The following is an 8103-nucleotide window of genomic DNA, read 5'->3' on the forward strand; positions in this document are numbered from 1 at the left end:
CTGATTTACATTGTGAAGAATCCCTGAGTTACATAAGGATTCTAACTTTGTGAAGAATCCTGCGTTACATAAGGATTCTAATTTTGTGGAGAATCCCTGATTTACGCGAGGGTTCTAACTTTGTGAAGAATGCCTGAGGATTCTAACTTTGTGAAGAATCCCTGCTGTACGTAAGGATTCTAACTTTGTGGAGAATCCCTGATTTACATGAGGATTCTAACATTGTGAAGAATCCTTGAGTTACATAAGGATTCTAACTTTGTGAAGAATCCCTGATTTACATAAGGATTCTAACTTTGTGAAGAATCCCTTATTTACATAAGGATTCCTAACTAATATAGAATTCCGGACGCAAAGAATAATCCTTAACCTATAGAAAAATCCTTATCGCACAAATAAATTCATAAATTTCAGAAGGATCCCTAACTTACATAAGAATCCTTAGCTTGAAATCGGGTCCCCAGTTTACAGAAGGATTCTGAGCTAATGAAAAATCCCTAACAAACAGAAGAGATTTGAGTAAGACATCAAGACAAAACGCCAGGAAGTTGTAGGTAAAAGAAGACAAAAAATGGTTGATGCTAAATTAGGCATTCCCAGGAGGTCATTGTCATTCAGGTCAGATTTGTCTTGACGCCGAGTAAATACTAAGTAATAATTCATGTGGCAGAGTGATGAAAAGCGACCGCCTATTCTATTTTGTCTTAACTTTTAATTCTGTACGTTAATATCCCTTTTTTCACATCGTTTGTGATTTTGACCATATCTAATAATTATTCCTAGTACATTAAATCTTCTCTCTCTCTCTCTCTCTCTCTCTCTCTCTCTCTCTCTCTCTCTCTCTCTCTCTCTCAAATTTGTGTGTATACACACACTCATATATATGTGTGTATGTGCATATATATATATATATATATACACACATATATGTACAGTATATATATAATTATATGTATACATATACACACACACGCTGAAACCCATAAAGAGAGAAAGAAATCATGGTCGATCACAAGGCTGAAGATCTGACCTGCAATACAACACCTTATTGATTTCCAGTTAGCTAAACATTCATCTGCACCCACGTTCTGAGTAAGATTTCAAAACTTGCCTCACAGTTCGTCGTTCTTTTTATATTTCTTATTACAGTAACTACTGTATATGTTAGGATTTGTTCTGCATCATCTGTAATGTCTCTTAAGTACGAGTTATGGCGGGAAAAGAGTTTTCCTTCGTGTGTGTGTGTGTTTGTGTGTGTGTGTGTGTGTCTATGCGCGCACGAAGAGTACCAGTGTACTTTTCTGAATAGTCAAGATATCGCTTTTTTAAACACATTTCGTTGAAAACTAATACTACTGTGATGATGGCCCCCAGGCGTCAGATGGTTCTCAGCAGGAGTCAGTCTTCTCTGTATGTGTCTGTTGATACCAGTGTGTGTGTGTGTGTGTGTGTGTGTGTGTGTGTGTGTGAGTACGCCCATGTCTGCCTCAAGGGAGATTAGTGATAATAAGAAATGGCCTTTCATGTGGCGTTTTATTGACGAGACACGAAATCATGCAATTGCCCTTCGCAAAACTATTCGTCCGTAGATGATATGTAGCTATCTGAGAAAACGCGTCAACTATTTAGATGTTCCTTAAATCCTACTGACGTCAATGCATGGGTTTGAAAAAGCGCTTCCGCTTGCAGACCCAAGATTTATATCAGTTTTCTATCCAGCAGTGACGAGGGTAAATAGGAATCGTGAAAATATAGGTAAGTGGTCATTTGGAAGGTCGAGGAATGGAAGTAGTTGATTCTGGTTAGGTAGCTGGGAGAAAAGAAGTCAATTAGGTGAAGAAGAGAGTGAAGCAAGGATGGAATAGAGGTGCCTGCAAGGTGAAAGATGGGATATATTAGGGAATATTTGAACCAAATCTCCTTTGTGCAAGTGAAGTGCGTTTTGTTCACTTTGAATGAAAGAAATGTCAGCGTTGGCAAAGTGATTGTGTTTAAGTCATTTTAGTCATGAGGAGAAAATGAAAGAAGTTAATCTGGGGAAACTGAGGATAATGAAGAGGTGACAGGAAAAATGAGATGTAAAAGGAAAAGTAACTTATCGAGGAATTTAAAGTGTGCATCAGATAGAGATGAGTTCAGTGTAGAGACCACGACGTGCTTCTGGTGAGCCTTCTGTACAGGTGTATGAAGCTGTTAATATTGTGTAAGTTTTCTTCACATGAGTTCATCAATGTCTCCTCATCTAAAGGTTGAATGTGACAGGAATGGTTTCCCTTTCAAAGAGAACAGTTATATATATTATATATATATATATATATATATATATATATATATATATATATATATATATATATATATATATATATATATATATATATATATATATATATATATATATATATATTGTCATAAAATTTGTCCATGACTTTTTATGCCCTTAAATATTAAGGACGAGCAGCTTATTAGCATCGAATATCATATTTCTTTTGGAATTATTTACACCGTAAGTAAATTTATTCACTTGCCCTGAGTAGGATTCGAACCTATGCCTTGTAGAGTTAGGACATGGAGACAGTTATTTGATACACTCAGCCATCAAGAGAAATAAAGATTTGATTTCGACTGTTGCACCGAGACTGCTCAAGGTACAGTGAATTCGATGAACTCCTTGAGCTTATATATGTATGTCTGTATAATTTCACTGGGTAACTCACTTGTGTTTGGATGAGTTGGTAAGCACGGACGTGGAATAACGCTTAAATCTCCTCATACTACGAAGAAGAAGTTGGCCTAGTACACTGGAGCAGAATGGATTAATTCTTGTTGTCGATGTAGCGTTACACAGCCTTCGTGGCCAGAAGTCAAGTACCGAGGGTTACCTACAAATGAACGTTATTTATAGATTGTGGTGAAAAAAAAAACCAAGTATTCGCTTATTATACAACTGTACAGAATACACAGCAGTTGTTTATACAGTATTTTTCTCATGTATCTTCATGAATGGTAAGTAAATATTTAGAGGCTTTAGAATTATGAATCTCTTCCAGGAAATCTATATATAAATAATGACATGTAAAAAAAAATGGCTTAGCTTCGAGGGCATGGTAGCACGATGCTGCACAGGCCATGTGGAATACATAGACACAAGTTAATAAGCCTTAACTAGACCCATGACTCATTTATTAAAGAGAAGCTCACCTCATATACAGCGCATTCTTTCGATCTATTTAGGCACGCTACCAAATTAACTTTAGGGTTATTGGTTATTTAATATATGTTGTAAATACATATTTCGTCAGTGTTACTCAATCAATATTAAACGATGTGCATATGCACACGAAGTCAAAACTGCTTATACACTTTTAAAAATATGGTGCCATCAACTCACATTTATCGAAAAACAGGAACTTTCTTTATAATGAAGTCACTGCAAGAGATTCAGACCACCCAATTTTTAGCCAGTTATGACACTATCTAGCCCCTCGTCAACACTGCGTGCACTCGGTCCGTAACGCCAATCAACGGGTACAGTCACATCCTCTTTATGACGTTATTGCAATTATGCGTAGTTATAAGACTGTTCGTGCTTTCATCTCTGTTTCCTATTCGTTATTCATAGTGCAGCGTTTCGGCCAAGTTTAAGACACTACAGCTGCATTCATCAGTTGTCTCGAAACCTCAAAGAATTTCCCATGATTTCATTTTCCCCCGAAAATGAATTCCGTATTTTGGGTGTGATTTTCATAGGAGAGATAGAAATAGTTCTTGTGCATTTGAAGTTTCTTTTTATCTATTATTTGACGGCTTGATACTAACCTTTTTCGTTTTCTCATTATCTTAGCTATACTTGTAACCAAATCCACACGCAGACACACATCTGAGCTTTGAAATCAGTCCACCGTTTTTATCATCATCCCCTCAAACGCCGTGCGACGCGAAGGGACTCTGAAGTTCCGCCACTCGTGTCTTTCCCGAGCTTTATCTTCCACAAGTCTCCACTCATCAACCTCATAGCTCCTAGCTCTCATTCAAATAGACGTTCATACTCTACTGGCGTCCAGAGGAACCCAGTTGACACTATCACGCGCTATTCTCCATTTTCACCATATGAAATTATTGTGCTCTCTTTTTGCTGCAAAATATGTAGACCTCAGATATTGCTGAAACCACTTATATTAGCTGTAAGAAACCCACCCCTCAAGCTTACTAAAAAGTTTGATCCAACATTTTGCCTTAGAATTCGATTTGCCCATTAGAGGCGGAAAAAAAGCGACCGATATCGTGCATGTCAGCGCAGAATCAATTTTATATCAGGGGTAAATTCCATCCAGAGCCTTGACTTAGACATCCGTCCAGCCCTCTCTATCACCTGTGTAATTGACCCACCCCTTTAAGGATTCCAGGAACGATTATTGCCATGATAAAACAATTCCATCAGTCAGCTCGCACGTTAGCCACACATATTGAAATCTTTCATTTTTGCCTCTCTCTCTCTCTCTCTCTCTCTCTCTCTCTCTCTCTCTCTCTCTCTCTCTCTCTCGTCGGCACACTGTGATTACCGAACAAACAAGGCTAGTTGTTATGTCCTGATAAACAATTATTCCTCTCTGAAAACAGCGGTAATATCCGCGACCTATTTAAACGTAGAGCCATTGAGTGTCAAAAGACAAACTTTTTTGTAATTATTTAATTTACCGGACACTCGGTTACAGCTGATGATGTAGTATACGAGTCTCCGTGTTTACGTGAACAGTCATTTTTATAACAGGGAAATCCGTGCAAATATCAAACACTCTTTTGTGTAGCCCAAGCAGGGATGATGGGATCGTCCGGTGAACAGTTATCTTTAACGTGATCTTACTGGAGGCGTTAAGTATGAAATAATGAAGTTTATGGTAGAATGACCAGGTCCAAGAAGAACTGTGCGTTATTCACAAGACTTCCTCATCCTTCCTCATCTATGGTTAACGATTTATCAAACGAGCTCAATAAAAAATATACTTCCCCTAATTCTGGTGTCAAATGAAGGACACCCACTGGACAAATAATGGTTTAATAAACAATAGTATAAAACGTTAAAACAAGATGCCGTTGACATTTTAATGTAAGTATTATTACTGCTTAATGTTACGTGTGTGTATATATATAAATAAATAGATAAATAAATACACACACACTTAAATATATATATATATATATATATATATATATATATATATATATATGTGTGTGTGTGTGTGTGTGTGTGTGTGTGTGTGTGTGTGTGTGTGTGTGTGTGTGTGTGTATACAGTAAATTATCCCTTGTCAATTAGGAACCCAATGGTGCACGAGCCCTTAATATATTCACGTCAGATATGTTTATTGTGACATCTTTTTCAAATCAAGCTGGTTATGATTGCCAACTTCCCTACAGGTTGTCCTAACCCAGATTTCTATCCCTCCCACATCCTGCACTGAAAAACCATTCTACAGCCATTCCCATTAGTGAGTCATCTACATTGATAAGACCTTTTTGCCTGTTTCACAGTAAACTACTGATTTGGTGACTAAATCATTCCTCCAAAAAGTCAGACACTTTCCATTTACTATGGAATTCCCACATCAAGATTATGTCCATGTATCGTTTATGATCCAACCAGTAAGACATAAATCTCTATATGAATACTCTTTAATGTTGAGAGTCTAAGTGCCATCCTCATCTGTGCATTGAATGAGCAAATGTCCCCTGCAGTCCTTAAGATTGGAAAACACGCTTATCATGTGTTTCCCTGTCAAAGAGATCAGGTATTTATTACAACACTACTGGGGTTTACCAACCAAAAGAGTTCATGCACTTTACAGGCAGAGCCGAATTGCAAGTGGTAAGCAAAATGGAGCCAAACCACCAGAAATAGAAAACTGATTCTGTGCAAACGGACAAGAGTATAAAGAATTATTTCTTAGATGAGGATGTAGAAAAAGAATTAGTCCCTTCAGTTACAAATGCAAAGGCATGTTATGATGTTCTCTTGGTCCAAGAAGGAGGACAGAAGTAAATTTGAGCAAGGAGAAGAGTTGGGCGTTGGAATTCAATTCGGTGTGTATTAAATTGAAATAAAGGTCTCAGACATTAAGATATGAAAATTACAGATGCTTTGATCTCCATTAAGGCTGAAATCTGATGGCAATTACGTTTATACACATATAATTGAGTGAAGAATCACTTTTATAAAGTTCCGAGATAGACCAAAAGAAGTTTCGAAAACAGTTGACGTTTATATTCACCCCTCTACACAGAGCCATTGGAAAAAAAACGCGAATGAGTCTAGCAACGATGAAAAAGTAAGCAAGAGACTAAGGAGAGAAAAGCGATCTACTTGAAAAGTTAAGATGTCTCCAAACATGGCGGTAAAGTTTGAACATTGTTCACGACAGATTACTTTCGGTTCAGGTCCCATAAAGAACAGCTTTAAGGGGGATATCCCAGACTCGAGAACGATGTTGCGTAAAACGCCAGGTGAGCCACGCGTCAAGTTAGGTGAATTGTACAGAAAAGACAGATATAAACGCTTGAAAATTACCATGTGATTCCATAGGGGTAACAAACATCTTGATTTATGACGCCCTTCAAGAAGCCACATCCGTCAACGAAGGGTACACTGCAATATCTGTTAGATAAATAAGAAACTACTGTCATCAGATTCACAAGTGTGGGTGCAATGCAGGTACCTTGTAGATGACAGTAATCGACGATAAGGATAGGAATGACTGTTGAGACAACTCACTTATGCAATCTGTATGAATGCAGGTGCGCAGATCAGTTTGCGTGTACTTACGGTTAATTGCATAATTACATAGGTTTGATTATTCATCATTTTGTTTTGAACCCCGTTTGTGTCGTAACTGAGATATTATTAAGGGGCTCTCAGGCACCTGAATTATATAGGCTGGCGGATTAGGTTGAGGCGATATCGCACGGAGTGCAGCTTTACGTGGTTCAGTTATTATTAATATTATATTTTAAAATCTTTCTTTAGAGGAAAGAGAGAGTAACAAAGCTTCGTTTCAGCATAATATTTGTGAATTACTTTGGAGGTTACTATTTTTCGTATTTGAGAAAGCTAATGTTTATGTTATGCAGATAGCTTGAACTCTTTCCTTTTACAAGGGACGTATAATCTTTTTAGTGAGTAAACTTTCTTAACTTTTTTGTTTTACTTTTCAGATAAGTTACACTTCACTGGAAAGGTGTAAACTATTACTCTTCCTCCTTGAAAGGCGCTGCATGACGACATTGAGTGTTTTGTTACTTCTCGGAGCTGTGTGAAGAAAAACAAATCTGTGTAACTCCACGTACAATTTTATTAAGGCTTCCTTTACTCTCTCTCCCAAGAGAGAGAGAGAGGTGGGGGAAGCTGTGGCAAAAGGCCCATTTATTTTTGTAATTAATACTGATAACAACATGGGTATGTGTCCGCCGTTCCTGTAGCGTTGCTAGGGGTAACAGCATTCTTGGCACACATGCAAAAACTATCAGGATTCGTGTTATGCGCCAGTCACCCGAAAGAAAGGAAGAAAGAAGAAAAGAAATGAAAAAAATAATTGTTTACCGCTTCTGCTCTAACGCCATGTCAGTTGCGTCGCTTGTCTCTTGTCTTTCATTATTAATTTGGCCTTTATTGCCAGACCAGTCACATAAAATCAAGTATAGAAGAAAAGAAAGCGAGTGCCCAGACTGACAAACAGTGTCATCGGGAGTGAGGAATTAAAGAACATCGCCAGTTATGAACATTACATGATCAGCCAGTCTTAAAAAATGGTTCGTGTAAGTCAACGAACTTTCTAAACCAGCTAAATTGTTATGTTCTCTCCTTTACTGTGATAACCAAAAAGATTATCAGTGATTTAGAAGTGCACACCAAATGGAGGTTACTGCACAGACGAAGATTTATGACATGCTGATGCACCAAAAGGAAATCCCTCGTGACAGGAAGCCGTATTACGCTCACCTTAAAGTAATGCCCAGAGACCGCACTTTTGTGATAGCGTAGTCCGCCACACCCAACTCCGAGTGGTGTGTCCCCACTTACACACATAATCGGCATCTACACATGAAGAACAAA

The 8103-nt window shown here is 37.8% G+C and overlaps 1 long non-coding RNA gene across 1 annotated transcript in view; it reads left to right on the forward strand.

The window, feature by feature from the left end:
- The window catches only part of LOC136832785 (uncharacterized), a 445886-nt gene extending 438545 nt beyond the window's left edge, over positions 1-7341 (forward strand). The window contains exon 5 of the long non-coding RNA XR_010851316.1: positions 7206-7341. This is a non-coding gene — a long non-coding RNA (uncharacterized lncRNA). The remainder of the gene's footprint in view (positions 1-7205) is intronic.
- Positions 7342-8103: the final 762 nt, after the last annotated feature.

The sequence above is a fragment of the Macrobrachium rosenbergii genome, chromosome 50, assembly GCF_040412425.1.
Source record: "Macrobrachium rosenbergii isolate ZJJX-2024 chromosome 50, ASM4041242v1, whole genome shotgun sequence".
Lineage (NCBI taxonomy): Eukaryota > Metazoa > Arthropoda > Malacostraca > Decapoda > Palaemonidae > Macrobrachium > Macrobrachium rosenbergii.